The sequence below is a fragment of the Pollicipes pollicipes genome, unplaced genomic scaffold (assembly GCF_011947565.3).
Source record: "Pollicipes pollicipes isolate AB1234 unplaced genomic scaffold, Ppol_2.1 Scaffold_724;HRSCAF=833_pilon_pilon_pilon, whole genome shotgun sequence".
Classification (NCBI taxonomy): domain Eukaryota; kingdom Metazoa; phylum Arthropoda; class Thecostraca; order Pollicipedomorpha; family Pollicipedidae; genus Pollicipes; species Pollicipes pollicipes.
In genome coordinates, this window is record NW_023597047.1 from 190,983 (window position 1) to 211,497 (window position 20,515).

A 20,515-nucleotide genomic window follows, 5' to 3' on the forward strand; every position below is an offset into this window, starting at 1 on the left:
GCTCGTGTCGTGCGCCCCGCCAATTGCTGGCGAGTTAAATGGTGTACGTGTACGTGTAATGGTAAATGGTGTACGGTCAGATGTGCTTTTTTCGCCCAGTTTTGGTTTTCTCCATTGACGATTCGCCACGCAGGCTACCAATAGTCACGAGAAGTCAAAGCACATGGCTCCCCGAAATGTAAACTCGAAGGCTTGTTTCCACTTTTAATGTGCTTGGATTTGGTGATATAACCGTAACTAAGAGATGCTGTACATTTCATGTGCTCGTTTCTGCCATCTGAATAATGCATGCATCGCAAAGCGCTTATTTTGGCAGCACCGGCCCGCTTAGTACGGATCCGAGGGACTGCAGCACCTCGTCAGTCTCCTCAGATCCGATACCTTCGGCGCGTTCAACCACGAGCACAGCTTCAGCATTGGCTGGCGGATGGTGGTGGGATGACCTCGGAGGGAACCCCGCCAGCCCCAGTCCCAGAGCGCGGAGGCCTCGCACGCCCGAGTGCTCAGTAGCTGTCGGCTCCCCGCGTCTCGGCCCATACGCCGTCCTCGGGATCGAGGTTGCATTCTTCTTCTAGCTCTCCTCCTGCCGCGCGGTCTTACCCACCTGCTTCGGCCGTTTCTTCTTTCAATCTCCTCTGGCTCCAGATCCATTCTCTCTCTTTCGGGCGTGCCAGCCGCTTGCACCGCCTGACCCGATCAAACAGCGAGTCGACAGTCGCCGCTGGCAGCGTCTCAGGTCCCTTGCCGCCTCAGTTAATCGGCCAGCCTGAGCGACGCTCTGTTATATTTGAGTCGGGCCCCTCTAATGCATTCCGGCGACGGGAAATGGGCGGAGGTCGCCCGGGGGGATTTCAGAAGTTGGCTGCATGCCGGATATCGCATCTCACACTGGTTTGCATCGCCAACGAGTGACGCCAACGGGTCTCTTCCGGCAACGTCGCCGGTGCGACGGTACGTGTCGACGATGATGGCGTGACCCGTGCAGTGTTCGCGGTACGCTGCTCACTCCATAACATAGCTGCGGCCCAGCGGGCGTGGCAAGCGATCGGACGATTTTCCGCATGGCCGAGGAGGCGTCCCGGCTGCTGACGCTTCGGCTGCCCCGTGTCCGGTAGCCCCGCGGGAAGGAGGAGAAGCAGGAGCAGAACGACAAGGAAGTGAACATCGACAACCTGAAGACGTACCAGGCTCGGCGACGCTGGAAGGTGAGTAGACGTACCAGGCTCGGCGACGCTGGAAGGTGGGTAGAGTACCAGGCTCGGCGACGTTGGAAGGTGGGTAGACGTACCAGGCTCGACGACGCTGGAAGGTGGTTGGATGCGCGGCAGGCGGGACGTGTGGCCGGATGAGCTGGATGTTGACGCGTGATGTGTGTCAGTTTCTGGTACGACGCTCTGTGGCCGCGCCGCGATCGCCGCCGGGGCTTAGCTACCTAGAGGTAATGTCCGTGTTCTCCGGAACATCGGTCGTATTTGCCTTGCGCTGGCCTTCCTCTTGTCGTTTGCCACCTTGCTGTTACTGCGGCCACGGAAAGTATTTGACGCGAAGGTCGCGAGGCTTAGTTTTCTTTTCTAAATGTCACCTCATCTCCAGACATGGGTATAAACAAACCACGCCGGGGTGAGGGCGAGTGCCCCTGCCTCTGAGCTGATGCGGACGGTTCCCATCTCTGAGCTGCTGTCCGCGGTTGACTCATCTGAGATGCTGTGGGCGGTTTCTGACTCTGTACTGGTGTGGGCGGCTCTTGTCTCTGAACTGAGGGGGTGGCTTTCTGCCTCCAAACTGGTGTGGGCGCCTCCTGTCTCTGAACTGAGGTGGGCGCCTCCTGTCTCTGAACTGAGTTGGGCGGCTCCTGCCTCCAAACTGATGTGGGCGCCTCTGTCTCTGAACTGAGGTGGGCGGCTCTGCCTCCAAACTGAGGTGGGCGCCTCCTGTCTCTGAACTGAGGTGGGCGGCTCTCTCGAACTGAGGTGGGCGGCTCCTATCTTGAACTAAGGCGGGCGGCTCCTGCCCCCAAACTGAGGCGGGCGCCTCCTGTCTCTGAACTGAGGTGGGCGGCTCCTGCCTCCAAACTGAGGCGGGTGCCTCCTGTCTCTGAACTGATGTGGCGCCTCCTATCTCTGAACTGATGTGGGCGCCTCCTGTCTCTGAACTGAGGTGGGCGGCTCCTGCCTCCAAACTGATGTCGGCGGCTCCTGTCTCTGAACTGAGGTGGGCGGCTCCTGCCTCCAAACAGATGTGGGCGCCTCCTGTCTCTGAACTGAGGTGGGCGGCTCCTGCCGCTGAGCCGGAGGCGTCACTTTATATATTTTCGGTGGGGCTGGACCCCTTAATGCTCGTCGTAGCCCCCTCAATGCATTTAAACAAATAGGGAATACTGGACCGAATATTTACAGAACAATTATCTTAACCTTTGGTATACCAGCTCGTAGGTACCTAGACGCATTACTGTTAGTATGACGTTAATTTTGTACCGAATAGTATGCTGTAGGCACCTAAAATTTGTGTCATACTTACCCCTTTATATGTTAAGCCAATCTACTAATTTTCGACTGTTTTTTCCAAATGATAAGGGCTGGGTTGGTATGAAAACCATTGATTGCAATACGCAGCAATTTTCAGAGGTACAGGGCGGCCCAGATAAAGGATAACGTAGCCTTTCTTCAGCAGTGGCAAGTGCATTTGTCGCAAAACCGTGACTGTACTGGCTGTAAAATATGATTAGCGACAGCGGTAGTGAGCAGAGATGCCCTTATAAGATTTACGACGATATATTCCTGTAAATTACACCCCTTCTAAGCTTCTTCTTCAAAAAGGCAGCTCACATTATCTTGAAATAGGAGGCTAGCCGTCAACAGGAAAACAAGTATGATTTTACAAAATATCAAAAGGACTTTTCTTTAATTCGAATATAGGAGACGCAAATTCAAGGGGAAAAATCCAGGGAGAAATCAAATTTTGGAGGTAGGTTGTGGCAATCTTTCTGGCTGAGCCCGCCCCCCCCCCCCCGCCCCTCTTCAACCAATTTTAGAAAGTGACACCCCTGCGCTGAGCTGATGTGGGCGGCTGCCGCCTCTGAGAGGATATGACCGGCTGACGTTTCTAAGCTGATGTGGGTGGCTGCCGCCTCTGAGAGGATATGACCGGCTGACGCTTCTAGGCTGATGTGGCTGGCTGACGCCTCTGAGAGGATATGACCGGCTGACGTTTCTAAGCTGATGTGGCTGGCTGACGCCTCCGAGAGGATATGACCGGCCTTGACGCTTCTAGCTGACGTGGCTGGCTGACGCCTCTGAGTCGAGGTGAACGGCTTCCTGCCCTCTGAGCTCATGTTGGCAGCTCCTGCCTGTGATCTGATTGGCGGCTCCCGTCTCTGAGCTGATGTGAGTGGTTCGGTTTGGATTTCTTACCGCTCTGCTGTCAACCAGCTATAAACATGGCATGATGTTATGTAGTTAGGTCATGTCCCGAATTTGTGAGAGGGGTTTCGTTATCATGGAGGCGTGACATTTGGACGCGTATGGCTTAAGTATGAAGGGCGGAACCCATACGTTCCAGCCTCCCCAGGTGCAGACCGGATCCATGTCAACACACTTCTTTTATCCATCGTCAGCACCCGACGACCAGCGCCGAGTTCATTATCGGAATGACGTGACTGACGTCATCCGAGTCGGCCGGGACGGTGCGGACCGGTGCGGTGCCGACACCGCCTCTGGCATGGGTCGGGCATTAGTGGCCTGACGGAAGGTGACCTGTGCGGCGGCGTGGACCGCGCTGAGCGGGGGCCGCCGTCCGAGGCGGCTCGGCGCGTGTCGGCCTAGTATCGACCTGTTGGTGCCACCGACGGAGCACCCACAGGTGCGGCGGCGCGCCGGTGCCGCCGGGCGCCGGCCCAGCCGCCGCCCGTGGCTTCTGTTGCCGGCCAGGCGGGACGTGGATCATTGGACAACCTGGTCGTTGGCTGAAGATTTATTCGGCGGGGTCACACTTGCACAAGCCCGCTCACGTGACTGGAAAGCAAGACCCGATGATGCACATAAAGAAGGCGCAAAGGTTGGCCAAGTGCACAGAATGCAAATGAGCTTATGCAACGAGCTGAGCATGGTTGTAGGCGCTTTAAAGCTACAAGTTAATCTTTAGGCAATAACACTGCAAAACGCAAGAAATAACTGCCATTTTCTATCAGGACCCCTATAGGACCTAAGGACCCCCTATAATCTAATGAAAACTGTCATAAGTTAAGATTAGGCTGTGAACAGTAAACCCAATACTGTAATTAGGCGTGACATCTAGCACTTCCAGCAATGACTAGCTCTTATGGCTTCCGCAAGGCATTTTAAGGGATTCACTTCAAGGCTTCAACGTGTGACTCGTTACGGTAATGACCGTCCTCCACGCGTGCTGCGCCATTCAGTGGCGTCTTGTCGCAATGTTGGTGGTGTTGTCACGTTCTCCTTATCCCCACATGTCACGGCCTGATGTCGATCTGATGGAAGGAGAAAATGTTGCAATGCGACGTAATCTGTAAATAATCAGTAATCGGTATAGTCAGTAAATAATCGTTATCAGTTCGTTGGCACAGTGGACAAACGTGCCCTTGCCCCATCTGGTCCTCGAATCAGCGAAATCCAAGTCGCCGTATTGCCGGATCTCGTCTGTGATGAGGTTTGTGCTACAACGGAACCCAGGCGTGCGAACAGACTACGGGCTCGTCTGTTGACAGCACTTGATATGCCTTGATCAGGGTCCTTAACGCGAATTATTGCTGAATAGACTTAATAGACAACCAGCCCAGCCCTTTCAGCACGTGGGGATCTATTGAAACTTTCGCCGTTCGGGCACGACGGCCGCCGGTGAAGCTCGCTTGTTTATGGAGCAACTGTCATATTGTACCGTTCGCGGTGTTTGCCGAACGCCGCACAACAATATCACACATGTGGCAGAGCCAGCGCATCATTATCGCGGAGAGCGCCAATAACGCCAGTGGGTAATGAATGCGACCTTTCTGAACTCCAGGAGAAAATACCGCCAGTGGCAGTATTTGGATTTATAGTGATGGTCCCGGATGTGTGATGCCTACCTTGGTTGGTCCACTCCTGCTTCCTTCCGCTAAGATCACAGTAAAAAACCGAGATTTATATGACCTTGACGGTCCCGGCCAGGTCATTTCACGCGGTGATGACGGGTTGTTTGTCCGTTATCCACCCATGCTTTGCTGGACGATGGCACAGTTGGGGCGCCCATTATTATACAAAGTTCGCAGAACAGGTTTTCATCGCTTTGGGTGGGGAAGAGTAGGCTCATTCTGTTAGCATCCTTGATATCCTTTGTTTACGCAGATGCCCTGGTGAATGCGATGAGAAGCAGACTGAGAGGCCAGTGTTCAGCCCTGTGCGTTTCGCCCCCCGCGAACGTCGTTACCTGGTGTCCAGTGCGGTTGCTCGGGATTCTCCTTTCTCCTCAGTTTATGACTCGGTGTAGAGCTCCACTTTGCTCCGGCCGGTCGTGCCTCTGCCGTGAGGTCATGGCCCGGTGCCCAGGTCCTCTTCGCTCCGACCGGTCATAACCTTATCGTGAGGTCATGTTCCGACGCCCAGTTCGGCTCGGCTCCGACCGGTCGTGACTCTGCCGTAAGGTCATGACCCGGTGCCCAGCTCGTCTCGGCTCCGTCCTCGTCCCCAAGGTCATGACCTGGTCCCTAGCTTGGAGCACCGCCTCCAATCGATGCTGGCGGACGCGGCTGCAGTGCAGCGCGGCGCCAGTGCAGGGCGCCGTGCCCCCGGTCGTAGCCGCCGCCGGCCGGCCCCGCTGGTCAATACGGCTCCGGACCGGGGCCGGGCCGAGCTGCGGGCGTCACGCACCGGTGCCGCCGCGCTCCGACCGGCGCGTGTCAAGGAACGGATAATGATCGGAGCAACGAGACGGGGCCGCTCCTTTCCGGGTAGGGACACTTGACCTCCGTTGTGGTGGAGCGCAAGCTTGGGGAATCTGTCTTAAAACTCGTCGGGGGACGTCCTCCCTTGTCCCGTTTAGTGCTCCAGGAATGCCCTGTGGTGAGTCACTGGGATCGCCTGCGCCGTGCAGCCAGCGCTGTCAGACATCATAACGTGTAACTAGCGGGCAGAGCAGCACTTAGGTACTGGCTTCCGCCTGCCAACAGGACCTGAGCCTCCTCTTCACCTCTCCGGCCGTCTTGTCGGCCAACGACCGGGGTCTTGTGTTAGCGTAAACGCTTTTCAGTGTCGCGTTTGAGCACTCCGCGATGGCCGTGTTTCGTCAGAAGTGGTCCCTTACATGCCGCGTCCCCCGCGTGGCACCCGTGTTTGAGCACTCCGCGCTGGCCGTGTTCCCTCAGAAGAAGTCCCTTACATGCCGCGCCCCCCCGTGGTACCCGTGTTTGAGCACTCCGCGCTGGCCGTGTTCCGTTAGAAGTGGTCCCCTACATGCTGCGTCCCCCCCCCGTGGTACCCGTGTTTGAGTACTCTGCGCTGGCCGTGTTCAGTCAGAAGTGGTCCCTTACACGCCGCGTCCCCCCCCCCCCCCCGTGGTACCCGTGTTTGAGCACTCCGCGCTGGCCGTGCTCCATCAGAAGTGGTCCCTTACATGCCGCGTCCCTTCGTGCTATCCGTGTTCCCGAGCCGGCTGCGATCAGCGGTTCTTGTCTGTAACTCACTGGCTCACATTGGGGCTGCGATCATCGGTTCTTGTCTGTAACTCACTGGCTCACATTGGCAGCACTCTCTTTGGACCTTACCAGTATAGCCATTACAAAATGTATTTGTGTGCTGTATGTGCCATTTCTCTATAATTACATGCTCCTTGCAGGCAGAACCCTGCATGTGTTATCACTCGCTGTGATATCATGGGGATATCATGTGTGATAATCGTGGTGAAAGCGTCGCTTCCGTTGCCAGCACTCGCTGCGGGTGGTGTCGCTTTGCAACCGGCTGTCTCGGAGCGCCAAGCTGCGCAGCCGGAGCCAGAGTATGGAGATGCTGGACGAGCGGGAGGAGCAGCCGACGTCACACACCCGGCCTCATCGCCGGCCATCAACGAGCTGGCCGTGGCCGCCTACCAGGTGAGGGCAGACAACTCACCGGACCGGCACCAGGTGGCCGGCTTCGGCTTCGGTCGCGTAGGTGGGCCAGAGACTGGAAGCTGCGGGCACGTCATGGCAAGGCTTTAAAATGGCAGCAGACTGTGAGAAGTCGTGGTTGGATAGTCTCCGTCGTAGTGGCATCCGCCAAGGAATGGCGTTCGGGTGGTTGGCCGAGGGCGAGTGGCGACCACACCGCTGAGCAGAACGGTAATCGCTATGGCGAATGCCGAAAACTCTTAGCCAATAGCTCCGTACAAAACTTCGAGATAAGTGCTCAGACGAGATTGCACGCCAAGACGAACCAAGCTGCGTATTGGCTCCGACAATAAGTCAGCTGTGTCTTCAGTTGGTTTTATCAACCTCTATACCCAGATAGATAGAGGAGAGGGGGCATACACACACAGTCTGGCTGAATCGCCTGAGGGCTCGTGGCACCTGAACGAATTTCCGATAGCGAGCGGACCATAGTTCAGGTAGCCGCGGCGGTGAGGACGATGTCGGGCCGTCGATCGTAAGTCACTGCCTCCATATAGGAACTATTATAGGACTGGGTCGGATCAACGGAAGGCCGGTATCTCGTACCAAAAGGTCAGCAAAAGGTCAGAGGAGGTTTGCAGAATGTCACCGGATGGCCCGTAATGTGGATGAATCGGAGAAAGCTCCAGCCATTATCACGGCCGGTTTCCGGTTTCATCTCTGATGAAAATGAACTGTTTCGAACACCTGGCTGATAATCTTAAAATGTGATACCATTCACTAAGCTCATGTGACGCGGCCGATATCAGCCTTTGAAGAAAGATGAAAAATACAAAGATGGCCAACATTTTGCATGTGCTTGATAACAAAATGTTGCCCGTGTTTTGCACGTATGTGTTAATAAAGTGATGCATGCATGATATGCATACAACATATTATGCTTTAGCAAAGAGGTATATATAACTACTGGCCAGGCCGCTGGACGGGGGGGGGGGGCCTCTTGAACGGTAAAAGCAGTTATCAATTCGGTTGACGACTCGGCCTGTACGCTTTGCGGAAACCAATGTCTTTGCACTTACTTACAGAACCTCTATGCAGTTTTCAGCGACAATAAATGCATTTGTGTTACAGCTGTGCTGCACGTATTTTTGGGCATATCCGTAAATGCTATTTGATCATACTGATTTTTACATGTGAACATCGGCATTTCGATATTGCGCAACCTTTTCTGTAACACTGCAATGCAAGCAAAATATAGCCTCATCCCTTGGATTCATATGGGAAATATAAGATGTCATTATTGCAACAACAAAAACTGCACAGCACGTCTCAAACTAGACCCGGTCGGAGCATTCAACGGCCAGGTACCTTCGAACTGAGACCGTGGGTCCGCTACTCTTTCTACTTATCGGTTACTAGAGTAGATTAAGACGCGAAACAATGCGAGCGCTGTGGCAACTACACGGTCTACGAATGAGGGAACGATGTGGCTACCGCCTGACCCACAGGTGTGTCAGTCATTTACTTGTCAATGTCACGTTTCGAAACAGGTCTTAAATACAACCTGCCCCGGCCCAAACAAGGTGGGCTGGGTCATGAAGACGGCAAAGGCGCTAGTCCAGCCCGTGGCGACCAGTAGGCCCTTCGTGCATTGGCCGTTTTGCAAAACTACGTTCGCAGTTACCGAAACTATGAATTTCCTCGTTCCTGTCGACCGAAACTGACGTGCCGGCATTTAGACCCACGGTGAGGCGGGTTTTCAAGCGAGGTGATCTGTGAAATGGCGCCACTGCCTGATTGAGCCCACGTCTGACAACTCTAGAAATGGAGAATCGCCAACGCTATCCATTGACATTTTTTTTCTAATCTAAACTTTATGAGACGAACGCGAAGTGTTGAATGGAAAGACATTTGACATTATATAAAAACATGAGAGGCATGACGAGTGTCTTATAAACCCTGAATAGAACATAAAAGACTAATTTTGACATGGTGCAATGGTTTCGGGGTGTCCTCAAAATTCATTTAATATTTCACGAGCATATATACAGCATAGTCAGGCGCATAGTTTTGCAAAATCGGTCAGCGTGAGAGACTGAGCGTCGAAAAATGACGAAATGTACCCCGAAAACACGCCAACAAACGGGTTTCTCCTTTGATTTGGTCCACTCTTTTCTCCAGTTTGGGATCCCTATCCCAACTCCCTCCATCCCTCCAAGCCTGGATCCCTGGTTGAGGGCTGGAGCCCCCCCCCCTCATTCCCCGACTTAATTTGGAAGCTCCGCCCCTGAGGACGGCTCTCTAACGGCTCGGGCCGGAGTAGCCCGCGTGTAGAGTACAGGCTGTGACAAGCGGTATGACAAGATAGCAGGTGGGTGGAGCCGTGATTCAATGCTGACAAATGAACCTACGCTTCAGTGCTGAATCCTTCCAACAGTGACACTGTTTTCCCAGAGTGAACCGGCCTCCAAGGAACTCCCCATGATGCAGGAGTCGCTCAACGCCCCCGCCGATTCTGAAGAAGCATTAGATCTCTGTCCTGGCCATCCCGAGAGTGACGTCTCTCTCGGTAGTCCCGTCGCCAACTTTGTAGCCGATAGTTCTCCTGTCGCACATGTTGACGGACCCGGTCAGGTGGACGCTCCGTCCATCGATCAGGCCGCGTCTCCGGATGCTAGCTCCAACCAGGATACAACCATCGTCTTATGCGCATCCACTGATGCGGTCCAGGGTCTGGACGCAACAAGTGAGCCTGGGCCGTGCGAGGCCGGCCTTGCAGCCGGCCCTCTTGAATCTCCCAAGTCTCCTCAGCATCCTAACTCTGAGTCGCCCGATGCGTTACCCACTGAAGGCGCATCACTGAATGTGGCGCATGGAGACGCGGAAGAGTGCGCAGGCGCGGTGAACGGTTTGACAAGTCAAACTAAGACACCAGAGGACGCAGTGGGTCATGATAGTCCACAAAATCCCGACACTGGTCAAGACAAGCATGCACCAACCGGCTCTCGGACTGATGAGATCTTGACACTGGCGGTTGCTGATGACCAGTCTGAAACAGCACGCCCTATCCTTGATCAGGTCGAACCGCGGAAGTATATGGATTCGGAGCCACTGAAGGTGAAGGCGGCGGACCGTCTGTCTCCGTCGATTGTTCAAGATGGCTTCCAAGCCCCCGTTGGCGCCGGCGCCGATGTAGATAAGTCGGTTGGCGCCCCTTTCCAGGTCACGTCACGTGATCAGAAGTCACTCGGTGCGCCTGCTCATCACGATGAACCATGCGAGACACTCTCTTCTCCATGTAATGTACCCAAACAAGCCAATGTTCGAGCAGATGAGCCATTTGAACGGCTGTTTACTGAGAGTATGTCACGCCAAACACCTACTAGTAAAGAGGAAACCTCAAAGGTGTCGTCTCTTCAGGAGGAGTCATCCAAGACGCCATGTCCTTCGGAAGGGTCATCACACACGCGTTTTTGTCAGCATGAGCCATCTGGACCCCTCTCTCTGCAGGGGGAGCCATGCACCGCAGCCTCGTTTCTGGATGGGTCCGCCGGTACGCTCCGTCCTCAGGAGGTGTCGCCCGAAGTGACTGCTATTCAAGAGGAGCCATTCAAATCGACTCGCAACGAGAAGGACGTATTCGTGGAGTATGCTGCCGAGGACGTGTCGTCGAACAAACCATGTATTCGGGAAAAGTCAGGCGAAACGCATTTTAATGAAGAGGAGACTTTAGGGACGCCTTTTACTCAGGATATCTCATCCGAGACACCTTGTACTCGCGAGGGGTCATCAGAGACCCCTTCAAGTCGCAACGAGCCTTCCAAGGTAGAGACTCCTCAGGAGATGCTACCCGAGACGCCAGGTCCACTGAACTGTCTATCCAAGGCTCCGTTTGCACAGGGTGAGTCAGAAGAAGCACTTTCTCCTCAGGGGGAATCATTGGAGACGTCCTCTCATCCAGAGAAGTTGATGACGGAGGCGCTCTGCTCTCAGCATGCGTCATTTGATGCATCCTCTTTTAACAACGAGCTGTATGAAAAATCCGCTACTCACGATGATCAAGAGAAGATCATCTCTCCGCAAGACGAACAATCCAAGACGCTCCCTGCTCAACATCAACCAAAACCGGAGGCATCATATTCCGAAGACGGATCATTCAAGACACCCTTTCCCAAGACGGAGTTATCCGAGACATCTTCCTCTCAGGACGATGCATTGACAGCGCTCACTCCTCCAGACCTGCAGCCGTCAGGAATGCTCCTTGCCGGATCTGAATCATCCAAGACGCCCATTTCTCAAGAGAGGTCGTCCGAGATGACATCTCAGGATGTGCCGCCCAAGTCATCTCCTCTTCAAAATGAACCGTCAAATGCTCATTCTGCTGAAGTTGAGTCATCGAATGACCCGCGTGTGCAAGAAAGCGTGTCAACGCCAGATAACTAACCCAGTTAAATGCACCGGGAAACGTGCTGGATTTAAGCTGAATGAGTGGTGAAGAGTCGCGTACATTAAGGACGCGTCCTGAATGGCTTTCGCGGTCAAGATGAGCTGCGGGACGCTACACGCACTCAGCGTTGGTTAGTTACTGTTATTTTGCCTCCAGATGACTTTGGCAACGCTTCGACCGCATCAGTTGCGGTAATGTATCTTCCAAAAACTTCGAAACGCTCCATTAGCCTCGTGTCGGTCCAGAAGTGTTCTCGGGTTTACGAATACTTCTAATATTTTCTAATTGCTCGAGGCAGGCTTGAAGGAGACAGGTTAAACGCACCATAGATATACTGGAGCCTTCTGGTGGCGAGTGCTAGTTCGAAGTGCTGCTGTGAACAGCTTTGAAGTCAAAAGACGGTCTTCTTCAGCAAGAATGGATCGTTAAATGACGCACCTGATTACGCATCAATGAAATCAACAACCACCCACGTTGTCAAGTCAAACTGATCCGTTGATTTTCTCTGACGGAAAGGTTGATTAACACAAAGATGCGTCACATTATATAGCATAAACGTTAGTCACGTCTTATTTCACAAGATGCACCGATTTTCCTGAAACGTTTGCTTTTGTCAGATCTCAGACCAGATTGCTCTTCCAGACTTTCTCTTCAGCTGAAAACGAGAGCTCATAAACATTAATATATGACTTCAAGTTCTACCAACAACGCACGTCCTTCGAAGCATAGAAGGCCCATCATTGGATGCTCTATTTGTTGGCGAAAAGAGTCAGAAGAGCCGGTTTCGCTGGGTTCGCAGGCCGCTCAGGATGCTCAGAGATACCTTGCGCGCAGCTTCTTTTGACGGGTCCATTGCATGAGTTATGGAATCCATCTTCCGGCGCAGGAAACCTTCGACGCTCACCGGCCGGAGGTCATGGTACGTTCCTTGGGGACACTTCACCCCGATTTGGAGGCACAGCCGCGTGAATTTCATTACTTTAAATAATACACTGTACGTTTGGTCGTCCCGCTGCCGCGTGGTTGGTGCTGATGCTAACACTCTCTGGCTTAATTTGCAAATACAAAATGAAGCTTGAGTATGGCCCTGGACGTCGGCCCGCCGCGGTGATTACAACCTGAGCTTGGCCTGAACGTCGGCCCGCCGCGGTGATTAAGCTTGAGTTGGGCCTGGACGTCGGCCCCGCCGCGGTGATAAGCTTGAGTTTGGCTTGGACGTCGGCCCGCCGCGGTAATTAAGCTTGAGTTTGGCCTGGACGTCGGCCCGCCGCGGTGATTAGCTTGATTTGGCCTGGAGGTCGGCGCGCCGCCGCGGTGATTAAGCTTGAGTTTGGCCTGGACGTCGGCCCGCCCCGCGGTGATTCAACTTGAATTTGGCCTGGACGTCCGGCCCGCGCGGTGTATTAAGCTGGAGTTTGGCCTGGACGTCGGCGCGCCGCGGTGATTAAGCTTGAGTTTGGCCTGGACGTCGGCCCGCCGCCGGTGGATTAAGCTTGAGTTGGGCCTGGACGGTCGGCCCGCCGCGGTGATTAAGCTTGAGTTTGGCCTGGAGGTCGGCGCGCCGCGGTGATTAAGCTTGAGTTGGCCTGGAGGTCGGCCCGCCGCGGTGATTAAGCTTGAGTTGGGCCTGGACGTCGGCCCGCCGCGGTGATTAAGCTTGAGTTGGGCCTGGACGTCGGCCCGCCGTTGACAGTTCGGCCCGCTGTGACAGTGCGCGCGAATATTAACGCTCCGTTCTCGGGCCCATCGTCGTTACATTGTGCTGATGTGGTTATAGCTGTCCCATTGCGGGATCTTTCACGTCCAGAAATGACCGAATACCCTTTTTATCCTGGCCATGCTTGTTATCCTGTATCATATATTAATGCGTCCGCATGTGGTTGAAATGGGTGTGCGCAAATTAACCCAGACAGAAACGAATCACCTAGATGGGGCATTGCGAACATAACTGCAAAGTAACGGGCCATCGTGGGGGCACTGAGGGCGGAGCTTCACTCCGGTAATGCAGCTATATCCAAAAATGTGTCAGTAAATTAACATCAGGTGGGTGGTATTGCGTGGAGAAAATGGATGCGAATTGCAGGTGCATCCTTAGCAGTTTTTGTTTAAAAAAATCGTCCCTGTCGACCGCGTTATACGTTAGGTTCAATTGTTCGATACCCAAGTCCCCGAGCAGCCATCCTGCCATGATCGGACCTGGGAACTCCTGAGGTCCCTGGACAGCAATCCTGTCGTGATCGGATCTGGGACCTCCTCTGGACCTCTGCGTGCCCGGTTTCCTGTACATACTCACGCTCTGCTCGTGCCGTTCGGTGTGCCGCGCTGCTGAGTGTCCAAAGCTTGTACTAGAGCCGAGCTCATGGAGCGCCTTCCCGGGCCGAGCTGGCTGTTGGCTGGCTTCCCGGGCCGAGCTGGCTGTTGGCTGGCTTCCCGGGCCGAGCTGGCTGTTGGCTGGCTGTTGGCTGGCTTCTGGGCTAGCTGGCTGTTGGGGGCTTCCCGGGCCGAGCTGGCTGTTGGCTGGCTTCCCGGGCCGAGCTGGCTGTTGGCTGGCTTCCCGGGCCGAGCTGGCTGTTGGCTGGCTGCCACGCCGACCCGCCGCCCACGACAGTTCTCCGTGGCGAGAGGGGATGTCCAGCTGGCGTGGGCCCGTGGGCCCGTCTCGGCCTGCGGAGACCTGCCTGTTCCGGAGCACCACGCCATGACGGTGGCGCGACGCAAAGCATCGCCTCCACCACGCAAGTCCGACATTCGGGCTGGGGCCCTACCGCGGTCAGGGTGGTCATGTCACGCCCTACCGCGGTCAGGGTGGTCATGCCACGCCCTACCGCGGTCAGGGTGGTCATGCCACGCCCTACCGCGGTCAGGGTGGTCATGCCACGCCCTACCGCGGTCAGGGTGGTCATGCCACGCCCTACCGCGGTCAGGGTGGTCATGCCACGCCCTACCGCGGTCAGGGTGGTCATGCCACGCCCTACCGCGGTCAGGGTGGTCATGCCACGCCCTACCGCGGTCAGGGTGGTCATGTCACGCCCTACCGCGGTCAGGGTGGTCATGTCACGCCCTACCGTGGTCAGGGTGGTCATGCACGCCCTACCGTGGTCAGGGTGGTCATGTCACGCCCTACCGCGGTCAGGGTGTCATGCCACGCCCTACCGCGGTCAGGGTGGTCATGCCACGCCCTACCGCGGTCAGGGTGGTCATGTCACGCCCTACCGTGGTCAGGGTGGTCATGCCACGCCCTACCGCGGTCAGGGTGGTCATGCCACGCCCTACCGTGGTCAGGGTGGTCATGTCACGCCCTACCGCGGTCAGGGTGGTCATCGTTGATGCTGTGGGAGGAACAGTGGCAGCACCCGTGGAGGTAGACGATATTTGTGTGTCCTGCCTCATCGGGTGCGGCGTCGGAGGGCGGAGCAGGGGACGGGCACTGTAGACAAGTAGGAGGGCGGAGCAGGGGACGGGCACTGTAGACAAGTAGGCGCTGTGAACCGTGCGCGGTGCCTGGTTTGCTGAGCGAGATTCAGCTGGTCTGTTGGTTGTGCTGTTGCTGGAAATATATACCAGATGTGTTCCGGCTCTGCCCCATGCGAGTGTGCCGAGCTGTTGTTGGAATCGCCCGGATGAGCAAGATCTGAGCTCGGACCGGGGAACAGGCGATGTTTCACGCCTCGTCCGCACGCAGCTGACATGAAAGGTTGGTAGCTCCATTCACCTCGGTAATACGGCATTTTTAATTGTTTTAAATGCATATTAATTAAAGTAACTGTGACGTTCCAGACCTGTTGTGTTGCTATACACAACTTCGCAGGACGTATCGTTGTACATCACTTCCATGTTAAGTCACGATGCAGTATGCTTTCCGGACGGTAGCATTCAATCCAGATCGCAATGGTGTCCATTCATTATTTGTTAGTGCTCCCCACCATCAGTGTAGGATTTGATCGGATTTATGTGGCGTGATCCAACTAGGTATGGGTTGTCATTACCGGCGGATGTCTAACTCACATCTGCCACACCTGTGATGTGAAGTATTGCGTGTGGCACACACGCTGCGACTAGCAAGCTGCGAGAAGACGACTGTTCCGAAAATAGATAATGCCTTAATCAGTGACGGTTCTGGCAGCGGACGGCGGCTGCTCCTTTGTGTAAGGAACACGGGTCAAGGATTTGAATATTGTATGAGTTGGGGGCCATCTAGGTAAATAATACAACAGAAGTTTGCAGAGCAGCGATATCCCTGTGTGTGTCCCAGGGGTTTGCTGCCTGCAGGCATCTCATCATTCCCTCGCGGCTCCGGCTGGTGAGTCCCGCGAGATGCATCGCCGAGAGCGATATGGCCGCACGCGGTCCGATCGCGTGCCGACAATAGAGCCGTCACCATTCCCGGACGTGGCGCGGCGGCAGGACGCGCTGGCTGCCGCCCCGCTGATGAGCGCTGACCCAGTCTCTGCTGACGGATCGGGGCCGGGCCCGGCCGCCGTGGGACCCGACCGGTTCACGAGCGCACGGTGACGGCGGTTTCTCCACTGTCGGCGCGCGTGCGGTGCCCATCCGTGACGTCTGCACGACGGCTCCCCAGCCGAAGCCGTGCCGGCACGGGACGGGTGAGGAGCGTGCCGGGCCGCGCGGAGCGCGCGCCGGGCGACGACCGAGTCGACGGCGGAGTCGGCAGCAGGCCCGCGGCGGCGGTGGCCGATGCCGTAGTGCGCCGAACGGCCGCTGGAGGCGCTGGGGGTCGGCAGTTCAGCGGAACCGGCCGACTTCGCGCGGCATATGCGTGGTGAGGCGCAGCAACGGTGGAGGTGGCGGCAGCCGGAGCCGGAGCTTGAGCCGGAGCCGGAATCGGAGCCATGGCCCACGGCAGGGCCGTGCACCGGGTGAGACCTGGAGGCCGACGGTCACGGCATGGCCGTCGTGCGGGCCCTTTACCTCCTGGACGTGCCGAGAGCAGCCGGTCTGGCCGCTGTACCGGTTGCCCCCGCCGTCCTCTGGCTTGGCTGACAGCGAGGATGCTGCCAGCGTGCTTGAGCTTCAGGAGAGCTCAGGCAGTTATCTGGCAGGGCCAGACGTCCTACGCTGCTTGTTGTCGGCTGATGGGCTTCCCTCTTCCTTTGTAGTCGCCCCCCGCCCAAGACCTGTTCGCCCAATGGACCGGAGGACCCGATTTCACGCCAGTGAATATAAGACTATATACAGTAAGCAGTAGTTTGCCTTTACCCTGGAACACCTCTGTTAATCGCCCGACCTTCACTGGCGTGATGTGGGCATTTGGTTTCTGCCGCTGTGCCCCGACATAATATATCCATTTCGGACGGTTTTGGTATCACAGTCGCAGTTTGCATATGCTGTATATAACCCCGAAAGAGCGCAGATTTAGTCATGGTTCCACATTTATAAAGCGTATCGTAGAAATGATCATTTTAGTTAATATTGCGATGATAAAACAAACGGTTGGTTCAATCATCGATGGGTTTGTCCCAGAAAAGCGGGCTGCTAGGTCCCTCGGAATATGTTTAACAGGGACGTGTCGGCTGTCTGGCAGCAGACGTGGTCATTGGTGGCTCCCTCGCGGCAGGCTGCTAGGTCCCTCACATTATGTTTAGCAGGGAAGTGTCGGCTGTCTGGAAGCAGACGTGGTCATTGGTGGCTCCCTCGCGAGTGGCCGGTCGCACCCGCCACCGATCCTAAAACCGTTGGCATGCACTCTGACGGGCAGCAACGACTCATTATGACACGCCTGGTTCCACGTCGGCGGCTGTCATCAGGTCTCTGGATTAGTGCGGCTGTACGACTTTTTGCGTGATTTGATAAGATCATTTTGTTCTCGAGTAGAAACAAACGCTCGTCGTTTGGCCCGACGGTTGCCTGGAAATAAGGCAATTCCGACATGGCTCTTCCCGTGCAGCGGCAAAGGAAAGACAACTGTGATAATTCGTTTGATTAGGTGTTATCGTCGGCTTATGTCACCGCGAATGATGTCCAGCATAATTTCATCTCAAGACTCAACCAGCTGAGCATGCCTTGTTGGCGGCAGGACAGCGGTTCTTTACATACCGGGCGGCGTCTCTCATTAATGAGCTGCTTGGGGATGTTCGAAGACTGAATTCAACAAGTCTTGACCGCACTGCCAGGTCCTTTTGTGTACGGTAGGGCAGTCTTATTCTGTTTGTTCGTGCATGCGTTTGTGTTTTTTACACCTTATCACTTTCCGTTATTTTTTGGCATACCGTTATATTTCCCAGACTAATAACACATCATAGCAACGAATGTATGTGAAGCGTCAGCTGAGGTCAAATAATAGTGATAATAAAAATAATAATCATCATCATAAAACTCCACCCAGTTGCCAGCTGATCAAGGCAAAATTTATTCCTTAAATTTCATACTTGGATTAGTCTGCAAACTTTTCCACAATCTACCGAATGCTAAGGAAGCTATTGCAACCTTGGGATGTTCTTTGGCTCGACTTGAATGTAACGTCATCACTGCAGTAGCACCCCATCTCTAGAACCGCTTGTGCCCGATTTATTTACACACTGGCACAAAAAATGCATGTTTCTCAAGGTCTTACACTAATGTCGTTGATCAAATATTGTGCTCGTATTCACCAAGTGCGGCAAACCATTCCATTCAAGCAAAACGCATTTCCCTTTAAAACACCAATATCACAACTTGGTATCACAGTCGGTAGAGTGGTATACTGGAAACTGGAGTGCCAAGCGTTATGCGCAAACAAAGGTTTCGAGCTCGGCTCAGTTGTCCAGCGCAGCGGCTCTGGCTGTAAACGCTGCCACCTGAGCGGAGCTGTGTGAAATAACGCTCGAAAGATAGAGCAAACCATCAGCCTCGCGATGACTACACCAAAGACACCATGTGGCGCGCATCCGGACGTTCCCGCGTTGTGGAGCTCCGACAGAAAACACCCGAAAGAAATGGGCAGCAAACGCAAACGCTGCGAACAGCAGCGCGGTAAATGTTACCGATGAGGAAGTGTAGTTTTCGAGTGCAGTCGCCACACCAAGTGACAGCAACAAGCGTCAAATTCGTCAGAATGTCGCCGCGTCGTCACACGGAGCCGAGCCGCTCTGACTCGAGGCTCTCGGTCGCCTCTCGAAGGGTCAATACCCGTCCGCAACACCTGGCGGCCACCAGCTGTTCTCCCGCCGCGGCGACGCTGACAGGGACGGCGCCGGAGCGCTGACGCTGACAGGGACGGCGCCGAAGCGCTGACGCTGACAGGGACGGCGCCGTAGCGCTGACGCTGTCAGGGACGGCACCGGGCCGGCGGAGCGGCCCGCGCTCCGCGCCGGGCCGGCGAAAGTCGCGAGTGTCCACCGATCGCTGGCAACAGCGTTGGGTGACCAGCCGCGTCGCTTTCGTCAGACATCGGCGAGCTGTCCTGTGGTGCGGCGTGGCTGGACAGGTGTGAGATCTGGCGGGCCGACCGCTGCGTGTCGGCAACACTCCGGTGGGCTACCGCCGCGTGCCAGCGACACTCGGGTAGGTTACCGTTGCGTACCGGCGACACGCTGGTAGGCAGCCACTGCGTACCAGCGACACTCTGGTAGGCTACCGCCTCGTGCCAGCGACACTCTGGTAGACTACCGCCGCGTGCCAGCGACACTCTGGTAGGCTACCGTTGCGTACCGGCGACACACTGGTAGGTAACCACTGCGTGCCCGCGACACTCTGGCGGGCTACCGTTGCCTGTCGGCGACACTCTGGCGGGCTACCGTTGCCTGTCGGCGACACTCTGGCGGGCTACCGTTGCCTGTCGGCGACACTCTGGCGGGCTACCGTTGCCTGTCGGCGACACTCTGGCGGGCTACCGTTGCGTACCGGCGACACTCTGGTGGGCCGACCGCTACATGCCGGCGACACTCTAGTGCCCAGCGGCGGGCCACCTAACCCGGCCTCAGCTTGGGTCCACCCACAGCCTGGTCTGACCCGCCGCGGCCTGGTTTCGTTCCTCCTCAGTTGGGAACTTGGGCCAGGTTGGCCGGATCGGTCAATAGCCGCGACCATGCTTACCTGTATCGCGCGCCTTGTGTTGTCCTTGCCACGCATACGGTGACAAGCGCCAGAGCCAGGCTCCCACAGACCCAGGTAACACCTGCCGACGACACAATACAGACAACGCAGCCACCACCTGGCAACAGCGGCTGCTTCCATACTGTGCCGTCGGTGGCAGTTACGGCGCTGTCGACAACGGTACGGCGACAAGACGGACGCTGCCAGCGCTCCCGAGGCGACTCTCCCAGGACCACCAGTGGCGTTCAAACCGACAGTTCTGACAGCCCCCTCGATAACGCCACCGGTCTCCCCTGATGACGTTCTCGGGTGGTCCTCACTACATTGCCGATGCCGCTGACAGCACGGCCGGTCTCCCTGAAATGACGCCCTGGCTACGCTGCGCTGCGGCAAACGGCGCCCATGAGCCACTCATTCAACGGCAGCCGGCTGAAGCCGAGCGAGCAAGCGGCCCCGACCAGCCTCAGTCTGCCTGCAACAGCCCCGGCTGAAGTCGAGCGGGCGAGCGGCCCCGACCGGCCTCAGTCTGCCTCCAACAGCCCCGGCTGACTTTGGCGGCGCTCAAGTGTACCTGAGAGCTGTCGGACGCCGACAGCGACGCTCGCAGGTGCTCGCTCCGAGCGCTGAGTCGAGACAAGTGTGCGGTGCTTTGTTTTTTAGCCCGGTGATGGACGACGGAGAATACTCGGACACGCCAGGAAGGCGATTTCAAGAGAGGGTGATGAACCGTTTACAACCATTTAAACTTTTTCGACACCAGAAAAATAGAGATGGGCATAAAAAGCGGCAAAGGATGTGAACCCTGGCTCGTTTGTTTCGTATTTTAATGTACGTCGAATACTTAAGCGCAGGTGACTGAGCTCCCAAATGTGTTCAAGAAATTCGTTCCTTCGAACAGAGAAGAACATTTGGAACGTCTGAAGGAAAACGATAACTTGATCAATGATGTTGGCCATCGGCCT

General features: G+C 55.7%; 1 protein-coding gene across 1 annotated transcript in view; it reads left to right on the plus strand.

The window, feature by feature from the left end:
• The first annotated feature begins 7,031 nt into the window (after nt 1–7,031).
• Nucleotides 7,032–20,515, plus strand: part of LOC119110913 (death-associated protein kinase 1) — a 37,039-nt gene continuing 23,555 nt past the window's right edge. The window contains exon 1 of the mRNA XM_037234788.1: nt 7,032–7,078. The gene's annotated coding sequence lies outside the window, so the exon portion shown is untranslated. The remainder of the gene's footprint in view (nt 7,079–20,515) is intronic.